We start from the raw sequence: 13016 nt of genomic DNA, 5'->3' as shown, positions 1-13016 counted from the left end.
ATGCTAAGAGCTCCTTCAGTGTGACTGGAAGTCGCTGACAATCCATACAAAGCACTGGTTTTGCTTGAGAATGACTTAGCCATTTTTAGGTGTTTCTGCTCTTTGGTGGGGTGGGTGAGGTGCCCTCCTCTTTCTATTCATGTGCTGGGGCAGCTCAGAGTTCAGGCGAGTCTGTTCTAGCCGATTCGCTGCCAGGGATGCAGTTGGGCAAGTTCTGAGCTTTCCAGCCCTTTGGGCCCATTACTGAAGAAAAAGATCCTGCTTTCTTTTTTTTTTTTTTTTTTGCTTCAAAGTCTTATGGATACCCTTGGATAGACTTCAGATAAGCAGAAATCAAATCTGAGGAACTTTTGAAGTTTGCTCGTTAGTCCACTCAAAGAAAAAAGGCAATTTCCATATGAAATTGGGTGTCATTTTGCAGCCATGTTATACTGAAAATCTTGTGTCTAGCAAATTTCAAGCTGTCAATCTTTGTAACTCCCTGAGAAGAGCTTAGTAGTGGTGCCCCAGAAATGGGTGGAGTTGGGGACTTTACCCCGAGTAATGAAAGCCCATTGTAGGAGGACTTTCATAACAGAATTTAAAAGCCTTTTAAAGCCCAGCACCTTCACCGCTAATTGCTAGGCAAGGCATTACCATCAGAGGCTCAGACTGCTCTTTAAAAGGTTTTTAAATGATGGTGTGAGGAAATAAAGCCCTGTCATCTGAAAGCTTTTTTCAAGTGTGTTCTTCTTCCTTATGCTAGAAGCAGCAGTCTGAACTTAGCACATAATGACACTGTGAATAGTTGGTGAGTGTCTGATACTGGAGGGAGGAACGATGAGTAAGGGCGAAAGTGAATGGGGCTTTCTTTGCATTGTGTGTAGCTTGCATTAAAGTAAAAACTAAGACTTCTGTAGAGAGCACTAAGACTAGAAACCAGAGGTCAGCTTTCTCCTTACTTCTTTGCTCAAGGGAAGACAGAGGATGCTATGATCTCTTAAGGAAAATACGAAATATAACTCTAGAAAAGAGAGCCCTCAATAATAAGGGAAAATATTTGCGCGTCTATCCTAGAATAATCATTTGAATGATATACCATTATGAATTGTTATAAAGTAATTTTTATGGCACAGTTTTTTTGTTTTATTTTTTTTAATTAAGTATTCAAATAACAGCTAAAGGATTGGGGTCCTGGATTAGTTACCACACTAAATTATCCATCCAAAGATTCCAATAGATCCAAATATTTTTCATTATCATTTACTTATGATAATTGTCATCATGAAGACAAACTCTTCCTTTTAATAAACATTATTTCCCAGTATACTCAAAGTTTTGTTCTTTAGTCTGGCACCACCTTTAATCTTGTGATTTGGTTTGAATCGCTCAACCTAGAAAATTGAAGGATGGTCCACAGGGCAGAAAGTGACAGTGTTTTGAAATACGTCTTATTCTAAGGCAGATGCAGACAGTGATACAGATGCTGACGGGCATGCTATTCCAAGTGGCATTAATTATTTAATCTATTCTTAATGATGCACTATTTCTTGTAAATTACAGTTTCTATTTTATGCAGACTGTTAAATATTGCTAATGATTTTTCCTTTTGGAAACTATAACATACTAAGACATTTATTGTATTTATTCCTTATAACCCAACTGTATAAAAAATATCTTTGAAGTGACATAATAGAAAATACAAATACAATAATGCAATTTAAATAAAAATAAGAATATTATTGAAATATAAAATTGGAGAGGGTCAATGTAATGCTGTAGGCTATTGGTTTCTGCAATTAAGTATTAAATTTAGCCATGTGATTCCCAGCCATTAGAGGCAAAAAGGGAATTTAGGGTTTTCTTCTGATGTATGATAAAGATTTCTTTTCAAGCAACTAAAAAATAACGATTAAGTGATTTATGGGTAGGCCCTATGACCTTTCACTCTATTAGAATTCCAGACCAGGATCAGGAATGCAAAGAAAATGTCTGATTTCTCTGTAACAAAGAAATTTTTGAAAAATCAGTTTGGTTTTTTCTTAGCCACATCTGCTATTTTAGAGGCATGAAGGCCAGTTGAGTTAGGAATTCTGTTCAGGGAATATTGAGATTTGGGGCTACTGTCTTTAAGCTATTGAAAATGACAACATACCTCAACAAAATAAAACACACAAAATAAACAAGGAAATGCTGTAGATTGAAATTTTTTCTTCTTAGTATGTTGCATTTTTTAAAAAGTGTATATTAATTGAGCATTATAGACACAAGGGAACTCTGGTTTTGTAATCTCCAGGGTGAGGTTTAATCTGAAATCTAAATACATTCGCTCTGGTAAATAGAATAACTTGAATCTTCTTAATATGAACTTTCTACAAGTGCCCAGTGGACTCCTCTAAGCAATTGTCACTGTGTAAATTACATTAGCCCAATCAGTCTAATACCATCTACTAAAAATCAGAATATGTTGTTCTTGGTGAAAAAGGCACTTACTCCTATACAGTGAAGTACAGAGAAGTGCTCAGTGGAGACCAGAGGTAAAGTGTACTCACTTTGGGGCACTGTTTGAATAGAGTGAACGCTGTTGTTTCAAGTCTTAGTCAAATAATTTCTCCAATTAGGAGATTCAAGATTACTCTGCTGTAGATAAGTCAGATTTTTGAAGACTAAAAAGATCCTGCTATACTAGTCTGGTTGGTGACTTCATTTTAAAAAACAAAAACAGATCTGCTTCCATTTCATACCAAAGTCTGGCTATTCTGACTCTCCTGGATCATCATTTCTAGTTTTCAAAGAGAAGGTCAGAATCTTCTGTCATGCAGGAAGGAATGATAGAGATCTGGGGAATCACAGTGTAATCAATTTGGTTCAAGCCTTTTGTATTTTCTCATTGACTAAGATACCATTTTCTCAGTTAAATGACCATGATTAATTCTTTAGGCACCTCTGGTTGAGTGGAAAGTGCCTCTACATTTTCTTTTGTCTATTGGAGATTATAAAATAGAACTGATTTCTTCTATCCATATATATCCTGTCTTATTTTATTTTGTCACTGTAGACTCATAAAGAAGTCAGGTTTGTAGACAATGTCCACTGTATATCCACCACTGTTCATGTTGCAGAAAACTATGCCCAACAAAATCGGTCTGCAGAAAAAACACAGTAAACGCCTTGAAAGGCATTTCTAGACGTCGAACTATTGTGTGAGTGGAATAAAACATTCTTTGTCCTGTGCACCCTTCATTCTCATTTTTGTTTTTAATAAGGCAGAACAAGCTCTTAGTAACGAGCTCCTCGCCCTAGCATGCCCTTCAGATTATTGGGGGGCAGTTCAACAATGAGTTTATTTTTGTAATTAAAAAATTTTTATTGAAGTCTGGTTGATCTGCAAGCGTAGAGCTTAGAATCAGAAAGTTTCTTTTTTTTTTTTTTTTAGAATCAGAAAATTTTGATTCTGTTATTTACTAGCTTGTGTGGCCAGAGGAAATATACTTGAGCTCCTTCTCAATCTTTGCGTATCTAAAATGGAATAACAATTTGCACCTTGAAGTTTTGCTGTATTAAATAAGATGATGTGTATAAAATATTTAGTATCTGTAGCAAGTATTCAGAATACAATAGGTTCCTTCGAGTTTTTTTCCTAGCTTTCCATAAAATTAATCAAGTAGACATAGTAATATAAGAATAAAACCTTGGAATATGTGTTAATATCTGGACGAGTAAACAGCAAACTGAAAACAGTGATTTCCTCTGAGAAGTGGCCTTGAGGGGTATGTTTGGTGGGGAGAGGGTATTTGCTTTGTCTCATGTTCCAATTTTCTACAATGAGAATGCAGGTTGGTATAATTTGTGCATAAAATTGTACAATAAAAAAGTAATCACAGAAATATATCATATAATTTTAATGCCAAAATAATAGATGCATTAGAAAAGTCTAGATCTGGTGTATATTTTTATTTGCTAAAAGGTGAGCAGCTGGGAATGCACGGGCCAAATGTACAAGTGTTTCTTGGACTACTGATTTTCTTTATTATGCATTGCAAAGTTCCATTACTTCCTAAGCTGAGGATGGTGTCATAATGCACATGTAACTACCTTTCATTTGCCATAGAAAAGAAGTAAAAAGTAAATGCTTTTGGAGTAACATTACATTTCAGTGACATTATTGGTTAAAATATAGTTTCTGATGGTAAGCCTATCACAAGAACGTTTTAAGGAAATAAGCATGTGAAAGTATGAAACATTGACTTTTTTATATTGGTTTTTTATTTATTTTTAAACTATGGTAAAATATATAACAAAATTTACCATATTAATCATTTTAAAATGTAGAATCAAGTGGCAATCATTATATTCATAATGTTGTGTAACCATCACCACTATTTCTAAAGTCTTGTAACGATTAAGCAGTAACTTCCCATTTACCCTCCTCTCAGGTTCTGAAAATCTCTCATCTTTCTGTCATTACGAATTTGGCTATTTTAGTTACTTCATCTAAGTGGAATCGTGCAATATTTGTCCTGTTGTATATGCCACAGACTAGACACCTTAAACGATAGACATTTTTTTTTTTTTCCACAGCTCTGGAAGCTGGAAGTCCAAGATCAGGGTGCCAGCAGGGTTGATTTCTGGTGAGACCTCTCTCCCCAGCTTTGTAGAGGTCACATTTTCGTTGGGCCATCTCATGGCCTTTTTTCTGTGCATATACGTGGAGAGAGACAGAATGAGAGAGAGAGAGAGAGAAAGAGCACTCTGGAGTCTCTTCCTCTTCTTATGAGAACTTAGTTTTGTCAAATTAAAACTTCACTCTTATGATCTCACTTAACCTAATTACCTCTTTTAAGACTCTGTCTCCAAATATAGTCAAATTGCGGTTTGGACTTCAACATATGAATTTGGTGGGGGGAATATAATTTAGTCCAGAACAGGGAAATGAGAAAAAATAATATCTGACCAGATTGATATTTTTTAGCTATTTTGTTGGAAATCTATCAACATGACCATTTAAATTAAGGCACTATTCTTTTATTGACAGTAATATGCAAAATGGACACTCATAATGATCACTCTATTTTTGACTTTAGTTCTCTTATCCAATTCTTGTCTCTCACCTCTCCCTTCTGAGGCAAATCTGACTCTAGGCCCTCTGAGTTGTGCACCAGCAGTTTTGGATATCATCATTTGATATTATATTTTCTTTATTTTTTATGTTAAAAAAGATTGACAAATTTGTGTCACTTTTTTCTCCTTTTTATGTATTTCTTAAAGGCCCTCCCCTTTAAAGTATACATATTTGTACATCTTCTATTTGTCTGTCTACCTATCATCTATCCAGCTACTCATGTGTACATGTGTCCATCCATCCATTCATCAGGGACTGCCATGTAGGGTTGTGTGTTGCAAAAAAAACACCCCAAAACCAAAATTCTCCCTGGTGAGGGGCTGAGGGATGCTGTAACCCAGACCAAATGCCATGCCAAGCTGTCAGCCCACGTCCACCAAGATCTTTTTCTTTGCACAATGGCACTGTGTGTTTAAATTTTCCTCTAAGGGAGGACCTAGGAAAATAGAGTTCTAGAGGGAAAATTCTTAAAAGAGAAAGAAACAGAAATTAAAAGATTATTTTTGGTTCTTTTGAGGGGGAGTTCATTTGTTTGTTTGTTTATTTACTTTTTCAACCTACAAGAAAAGTTTTGAGATTTTTAAAGGATAATATCAAACTGTACACCTTAGAATTTTATGTCCAAAAACAGCATTAATTTGTAATAGGATTTTCCTACTTTACTAGTGTTTTTTTTTTTTTTAAGTTTCTAATCCTTTATTTGTAGGTACTTCTTGAGTTAAGCGGTCACTCTACCCACATTATTATAGGAAGCTTTTCCCCTCCTATGTCATGTCTATTGACCTGACTGCTTACTACATGGACAGAATATATGCAGGATCAGAATTTGGACTCTATCTTCTTGGAACCTCAGTTCCAGGAGTCAATCTTAAGAACAGAGGCAAGTTGAACAGGAGGAGCTCGGTACAGTGACAGCAGTGTGAAGACCATAGCGCCATCCCAGGAGGAGGGCATGGTCCCTCTTCTTTAATTATGGGCTATGGGTCCTTAAGATATGGGAGCTATTTCCATCCAGAAAGTTTTGTATTATGTTCATATTTTTGAAACAATTCCTCATTTCATATTTTCTCTTATTGTTTTATTTGGCAAACGTGATATTCCACTAGTGTGAAGCTTCATTGTCACGTAAAAGAAAAATGCTTCTTTTGAGTATTATCCACAGATTCAAAAATCATGTTGGATAAGCTCCTAAAATAAACATCTCTTTTAGAGGTACTTGATAGGATTTTAAATGAAAACTATGTGTTTGATTTGCCATTTCTAATTAAGCAGAATATTTTCCTGTGTGACATCATTAAAGGACTGATACAGATTATGCTGCCTTCTAAATGACCTTCAGTCAATATAGTCTGAGCGATCCATGTGTAGAGATGATCCTTTCCAGCAATTTCCTTATAAAAGGGGAAAGGACGTATACATTGACTCATTACATATAATCTGTTGAATTCAGGCAAGTGAATTTCTTCCAGTTTGTTTCAGAGCTGATTCCTCTTTATCTGCATGGCTTTAGTGCCATATGTGAACATTAGGCCTCTTTAAAAAATGATGGGGGATAATAAATGCTTTAGGAATTTGTTTTGCCGAAGTGAACTAACGGCAGAGGAACATATGGTGAAATATATTTTTAATTACTTTTCAACAATGTTAGATGATTTTCCTTGTTTTCGTATTTAATGTTCTTGATCAAGCTTACTGAAGTGTCTTCTCAGAAAGAACAAAGCATTTTGCATAACACATGACTAATTTTATGGGCAATATATATATATATCATTATATGTAAGCATCAGTTTTACTGTAGGAGTCTTAGAACTATTTTTATGATTCTTTACATCTTCAAATGGAGAATACTTTTCTTTCCCTCCCTTAAATTAAGAGAGTGCCATCATTAAAATTTCCCATTCTGTTGTGATTTTTTTTAATCAGCAAGGACTTGGAGATGATTTGGCTGTTTCAGGTTAAGCCTAGCTTAAACACGAAGAGGATATTGGATGCCCGAGCTTAAAGATTTAATTGTTTAACCACAGGCAGCTCAGAGAAGCTATGGCTTGTAGAACATATGTCGATGGGCTGGCACACTTGGAACTCTCAATTTTAGTGAGTTGAAGTGGTAAATGATATCTCTGCTTAGGTTCATGTCACAAAATAAATCAACTTTTACTGTATGTAAATAGTTATGTACACGTTAGAGATTAAGGTGAGACTAGCTTTTCCATTACCATAGATAATCTCCCACAGGCCATCTTTGTTTCTTCTGGAGACTGCTAGATTATGCCTGCACACCTGCCTTTGCCATTTCCATTATTAAAGAAAAAGAAACATAGCACAGTATGCCCAATGCTTCTCTGTTTGTCCTTCTGTTTATTGCTGCTTTGGAGTGTCACTTAGTTTCCAGGAATTGAAAATTGCTTGTTATCAGAAATGATGAAGGAAAAAGATGTCATCTATAATTGTTAGCTCAGGGTATTTGCTGTCTCTTTTAATGAACAATAGGTACACACAGAAAAAAGGATAAAGTAACACTTTTCTGGAATTAAAACTCTATGGGAGATGATATTTTCACATCTGGATGACCCAAATGAGAAAAATTTATGGAGGAGGAGTTCCGACATATGATTGAAAGAAACTCAAAGCATCTGAATCAACAGCAAACTGACTTATAAAAATAAAAGAAAATCTATTGCTGACATCTGTATTAAAAGCGTGGTATGGTGTAATTCAGAAGATGCCACCTGGGTCACAGACCCATCCTTAGTTTTCCTTCTCTTGACCAATCACATGAGGTAATCTTTTCTGGTCGAGAAGATTTGCATTCCCTCTCTTTGCCTGGCGCAGGCAGCTTTGCAAACAGCTGCCGAACAGGGTCAGTCTCCTGATCTAGAAATCAAAACTGTGTAGACCTTAGTCATACCGCAACCTTGACTGTCAGCCAACTAGGTATGATAAGTTGGATAAAGTTTCCCATCATATTTTCTACTGAGAGAAGCATCCAAACGTAGAAACAGTGCTTGAGATTCCTGTAGCAGAATATTAAAACCATTCAACTAGGAGATTTTCCTCACAAAATTCTGTTTGCACCTCATGGCTTGGAAAACCAGATTACATTCAGCCCCACTGTGAACATCAGGTGTCCTGAGGTGTTTCCCACTGGCTACAGTTGGCCTTCTGAGTTGACTCTCGGAATGGTCTGCCAGCCCATTAAAGCAATGCTGAAGGCACAAAAAGCTGAAAAAGCATCTCACACTCGGAAAATGTTGAGACAATTTTTTTTAGCAATAAATAAAATGTAAAAAAGTAAACCAGAGCTATATTAAGGTGTTTTAAGTTTTTTTTTTTTTTTTCCTCCCTCTTGTCTCTGCAGGGATCCCAATCCCAAGCTGAGATACACAGATGTTTTGGTATTCTGGCTTCACTGCCACCTTGGGCACTCCACTGGTGAGGCTCCATTGCATTTCCTATTTCCTGGGTGTGAGTGTGTGTGTGTGTGTGTGGAAGTGTGTGCCCCGCGAAGCTTCACCAGCTTCCTCACCTGAGGTTCTGGGGTGTCTGCTGCTTTCACACTAAAGGCAACTGGCTTCTCTCTTGCTGGAGGGAGACAATAGCTTCCCCCATAACAGTGTGAGAACATTGAGTTTAGAGTTGCAGGGGAACTTGAAAGTAGGAAATCAACCCTCTCTTCAAATATCTTCTATTTCTTAATGGGTTTCTTTGACATGCAACTTGAAAGGGAAGTTGAATAGTTGCCATGGGCCTTTTATTCCTTCATTCCTCTTAGGGTTCCAAGCTTGGCTAGGAGCTTTTGATTATGGTACTTTTCAAACGGTTTTGAGTACGCTGTCTGAAGGCCTCCGCACATTTTCCAGCTGTTGTGTGTGGCTTCCTTTGGCACTTCCTTTCTCTAATCATTTCTGGCACTGCCTGCCTCTTGTTCTGTGCTGCTACCAGAAATAGCCCACTTAACAGCTGGTCTGTGAGGAACAAGACTGCTGATGATCTTGCCATATGACATCTATCCTGCAGGTAAGAGACATCGTTCTGGCAGCTTTGAGTCGTGCAGGAATGGGTTATGTGACACCACGAACCTGTACTTGGTCTAAAGCCCAACCAACTGAAACTGGCCCTCAAAACATGCTAAAGAACAATTTCTGAGCTCTTTTTGGCTCCAGGAAGTGGTGATGAACATCACAATTCACCTGTAAAAATTGCTGTGGACTCCAGTGTAGATGCAATCGGAGAAATTAATTTTTTCTCATCTCCAGACAAGCAACAGAGAGTCTTCAAAATGAATGTTTGTATTTTGGGAAGCGAAGGTGAGAATATTTTTTAAAAATCTTTTGACTCTTCACTATGGTCCCATGTAAATCTATGGATCTGCTAAATTGAACTGCATTTCAAAGGGAATTTAGGCAATGGGATTTCCCCAAGATATCAAAGCCTTTCGGTTTATCAGCTTTAAAACACACCGGCCACTTTTCATTCTCATCTGTCTCAGACTACGCTTTCTGTAGGATATTAGATCTATAAGTTATTTTGCAAGATGCTGCACAACTACCATGGAAAGTGACTAATGGAAACTTTCTACTTCAAAATGGACTGCCTTACAGGCAGTAGAACGTGGTGTTTCTTTTTGGAAGTCATGTGTAGAGGGAATTCTGACCAGATGTCAAAGAGACCTGCGACCTGCTCTTTGCTTAACTGCCACCTCTCTAAAAAAAAAAATCAATAAACACTTCAGCCACCATCATCACCATCACACCCTCCATCACCACCCTCATCTCACAAATTACCCACAATGCTGCACTGGAAGGATCTTCGACCACATCTCCGGGTACCATCTGCCGGAAGTCTGACTTTTGTTGTCTGGGCTTTGTCTCTAATTAAATTAATTGCTAAGAAGTCTTAGAAATGGCCTGTTTTAAAAAACTCATTGGAAAATGAGAAACAAATTTCCATTCAGATTTCATTTCCAGTTCAGAAGTAGGAGAAAATGTCCCATTACTCCAGTGTGCTGCATTTTCTGGTCTAAAAACAGTCTCCAGCAATGCCCATGGCTGGATAGTACAGAGTGTGAATTTTAAATGTTGCTATCCACTCGGATACCCAGAGGACCCAGTCAAGGCCCAGCAGGAGTTGGCTTGGCACTGAATGTTGGACAGTAAAATGCACACAGTGGCAACTGAACATTGGGCAGTTTTGAGGCCACTGGGATGTGTCCTGGTTGTTTTTAAGGTTTATAATTTGCAGTAAGAGGAATTCTAGTGTTTTCTGGCTCAGTTTAATTACCAAATTGATGTGGGAAATGCAAATGAGGATACTAGGATTAGGAGGGAAATGTCTTTCAGAATAGCACTGGCGATGAATTGAAGTCTGCAACTTTTGATTTTTAACAGTAGATGTTTGTTCAGGATAGTAGTATTGCCAGAGGGAGAATATACATGAAACTCTCATCATGAGAAAACCCCTCACCAGAACAAGTACAAGATAAAGAGCTACTGACATGGGATGTCAGGACGGAGTGGAGAAGGCACAGCAGGCAATATGGAAAGCTATTTGTTTTTTAAGTTATTTTCCTATGTCTTCTTCCTAGTGTGTGCCCTCTATATGGTTTAACCATGAAAATAAACTTTAGACCACATGGACATGGCATAGCACTCAGAAAACAGAACTAAAATAGAAATCTGATATTAAATGTGAACTGTATCTATATGACACCACAGCAACTTGTCATTTCCATGAAAATCTGTATAAAATCAGTTACATGCCACATGTAGCACAAAATGAAAAAAATGTTTAAAAGATGGCTATTTTAATACCACCATGATACAGTCCTGAGGGAAATTTAACCTTCTCTGAGACAGCTTTCTAGTGTCCTTCATTCTGATCTTGATGGAAATTCATGTTGGTGAGAAAAATATCATTATCTGGTGCAGGAAAATGGTTGCCAGCCCTAAACTTAATGATATGGAGGGCTCTAAGAGTGGGTGAAAATGGTCAGGGAGTGGTTTTAATAAGTGTGAGTGCAGTTAAGAAAAATGTTGTAGGCTGAATAAAATTTCCAAACGCTTAATGATTTTAGCAAGCTCTTTACAAGGTTGACATAGACAGCTGCAATTATCTGTCCCTTACCACATTGTGGCCTGAAAGTGAATGCACTTTCTTAATTGGACGAACGTTTATATTCAGAGCTTTTTTAAAGGACTTGCTTCATTTTTTAATTTTAATTCAAAACCAGAGTGTTCTCTGCTATCAGTTATTATGTGAGCTGCAAAATCAAGGCATATCTATTTCAAGGGCATGTGAAGCTGTCTATGCTTGCTTTCTCTTTCCTCTTGCATGTCACCATCCCAAGTAGATGTTTTAAAAGCCAAGGAAATACAATGAAATGAACGTCTTAAATATAGAATACAGATAGAATCTCTCCCCAAACACCCAACCCCTCCTCCCCGCCTTTTCTCTAGTCTAGAAATCTTTCACCAGTCAACCCCAGATTAAGGTGAGCAGCTATTTATACTGTCACTCATGAATTTTTAGGTGAGGGAAATGCCCTCTTAGTGTGAAAAAGGATGACAAAGGTGCAAAGAAGAGATGTCTCCAAATTAGATAAATTCAGAAATATATCTCGCTGTGAATAACATTTCTAGGGAAAATAAAGACCCATTAAGAACAATCTGTGGTGAAACCAAATAATAGATGTTTAAGAACAAGTTTTTAGATTTCTTCAGTAAAATCTGTATTGAATCCAGCTATTGAAACAACTTGATTAACCATAAAAAGAATATTTCTCCTCTAATATTATCCTTTCATATACGTGTTCTCAGAAGACTAATTTCAGACCATTTTTCTGGGAACTGTGCTGTCTTGGAGAAATACTTCCTGCAAGGATTCTTCTGCAAAAAGTATTTTCTTTCTAAATGCCAAAGCACAGGTGGAATAGAGAGATGGTTTACATAAAATTTAAAGTGAGCCAAGAAGAGGTATTTTAGAGAAAACATCTAATTTGGAAACTTATGGGTATAAATATTAAAGTTATTCTAATAAGACTGGGAAATGAAAAAAAACAGGAAAAAAAAGAAAATGTTATAGTATCATTTTGGTTCTCCTCTTACTTTTGATTTGCAGCTGGTTCCCTGGAGGAATAATCACAATTACCATAAAATACTTATGAATGTACCTAAAATGCAATTGACTGTGTCACACTTTATTATTATTTTGGGTATCTACACAAAATTTTGCTTTATTGATGTACCACAACTTATTTACCCAATTGCCTATTCCTGAACAAAGAGTTGCTTCCAATTTTTCATAATTGTAAGTGCTACTGTGAAAAACACAGCAAAGAACACTGCCCTAGAATTCATAACTTTTTTTAGTGGGCTTATTTTATTTTTATTTTATTTATTTTTGGCCATGCCATGTGGCTTGAGGGATCTTAGTTCCCCGACCAGGGATCGAACCCGTACCCCCTGCAGTGGAAGCGCAGAATCCTAACCACTGGACCGCCAGGGAAGTCCCTAGAATTCATAATTTTTGATTCAAATTATTTTATGGAAATGTGACATTGGACAACTCACTTAATCCCCTTAATTATTTCACTTCTAAATAAAAACAATGATCCTTCCTTTACCAGAGTTGTGGTGAAGATCCAATATGTAGCTATATATGACTACCCTTTAAAAATTATGATTTACTGAAATAAATATATTTGTCTCTAGAATAAACCTCTAGGATGACCCATCTAGGATAAGGTTTATCGTATGAGAATAGGATATTGTGGGCATGAGCTTTTAAGTTTTAATGAGTTGTAGGGTTCTCTGCTCACTCAAAATTAGAATTACTCAAGAACAGTAACTGACTAATTTTAGAACTCATTGGCAGGTAAAGCCAAGTTGCTTACCTTCACTGATTATGGTTTTATCCT

At 36.8% G+C, this 13016-nt stretch overlaps 1 pseudogene; it reads right to left on the bottom strand.

Annotated features, from left to right (window-relative positions):
• The window catches only part of LOC133075127 (DNA replication complex GINS protein PSF2-like), a 131596-nt pseudogene extending 121663 nt beyond the window's left edge, over positions 1 to 9933 (bottom strand).
• Positions 9934 to 13016: the final 3083 nt, after the last annotated feature.

This window comes from Eubalaena glacialis, chromosome 15 (assembly GCF_028564815.1).
Source record: "Eubalaena glacialis isolate mEubGla1 chromosome 15, mEubGla1.1.hap2.+ XY, whole genome shotgun sequence".
In the NCBI taxonomy this organism is placed as follows: domain Eukaryota; kingdom Metazoa; phylum Chordata; class Mammalia; order Artiodactyla; family Balaenidae; genus Eubalaena; species Eubalaena glacialis.
The sequence above is the reverse complement of the archived record's forward strand: the minus strand, read 5'-3'. Positions and strand labels throughout refer to the sequence as shown.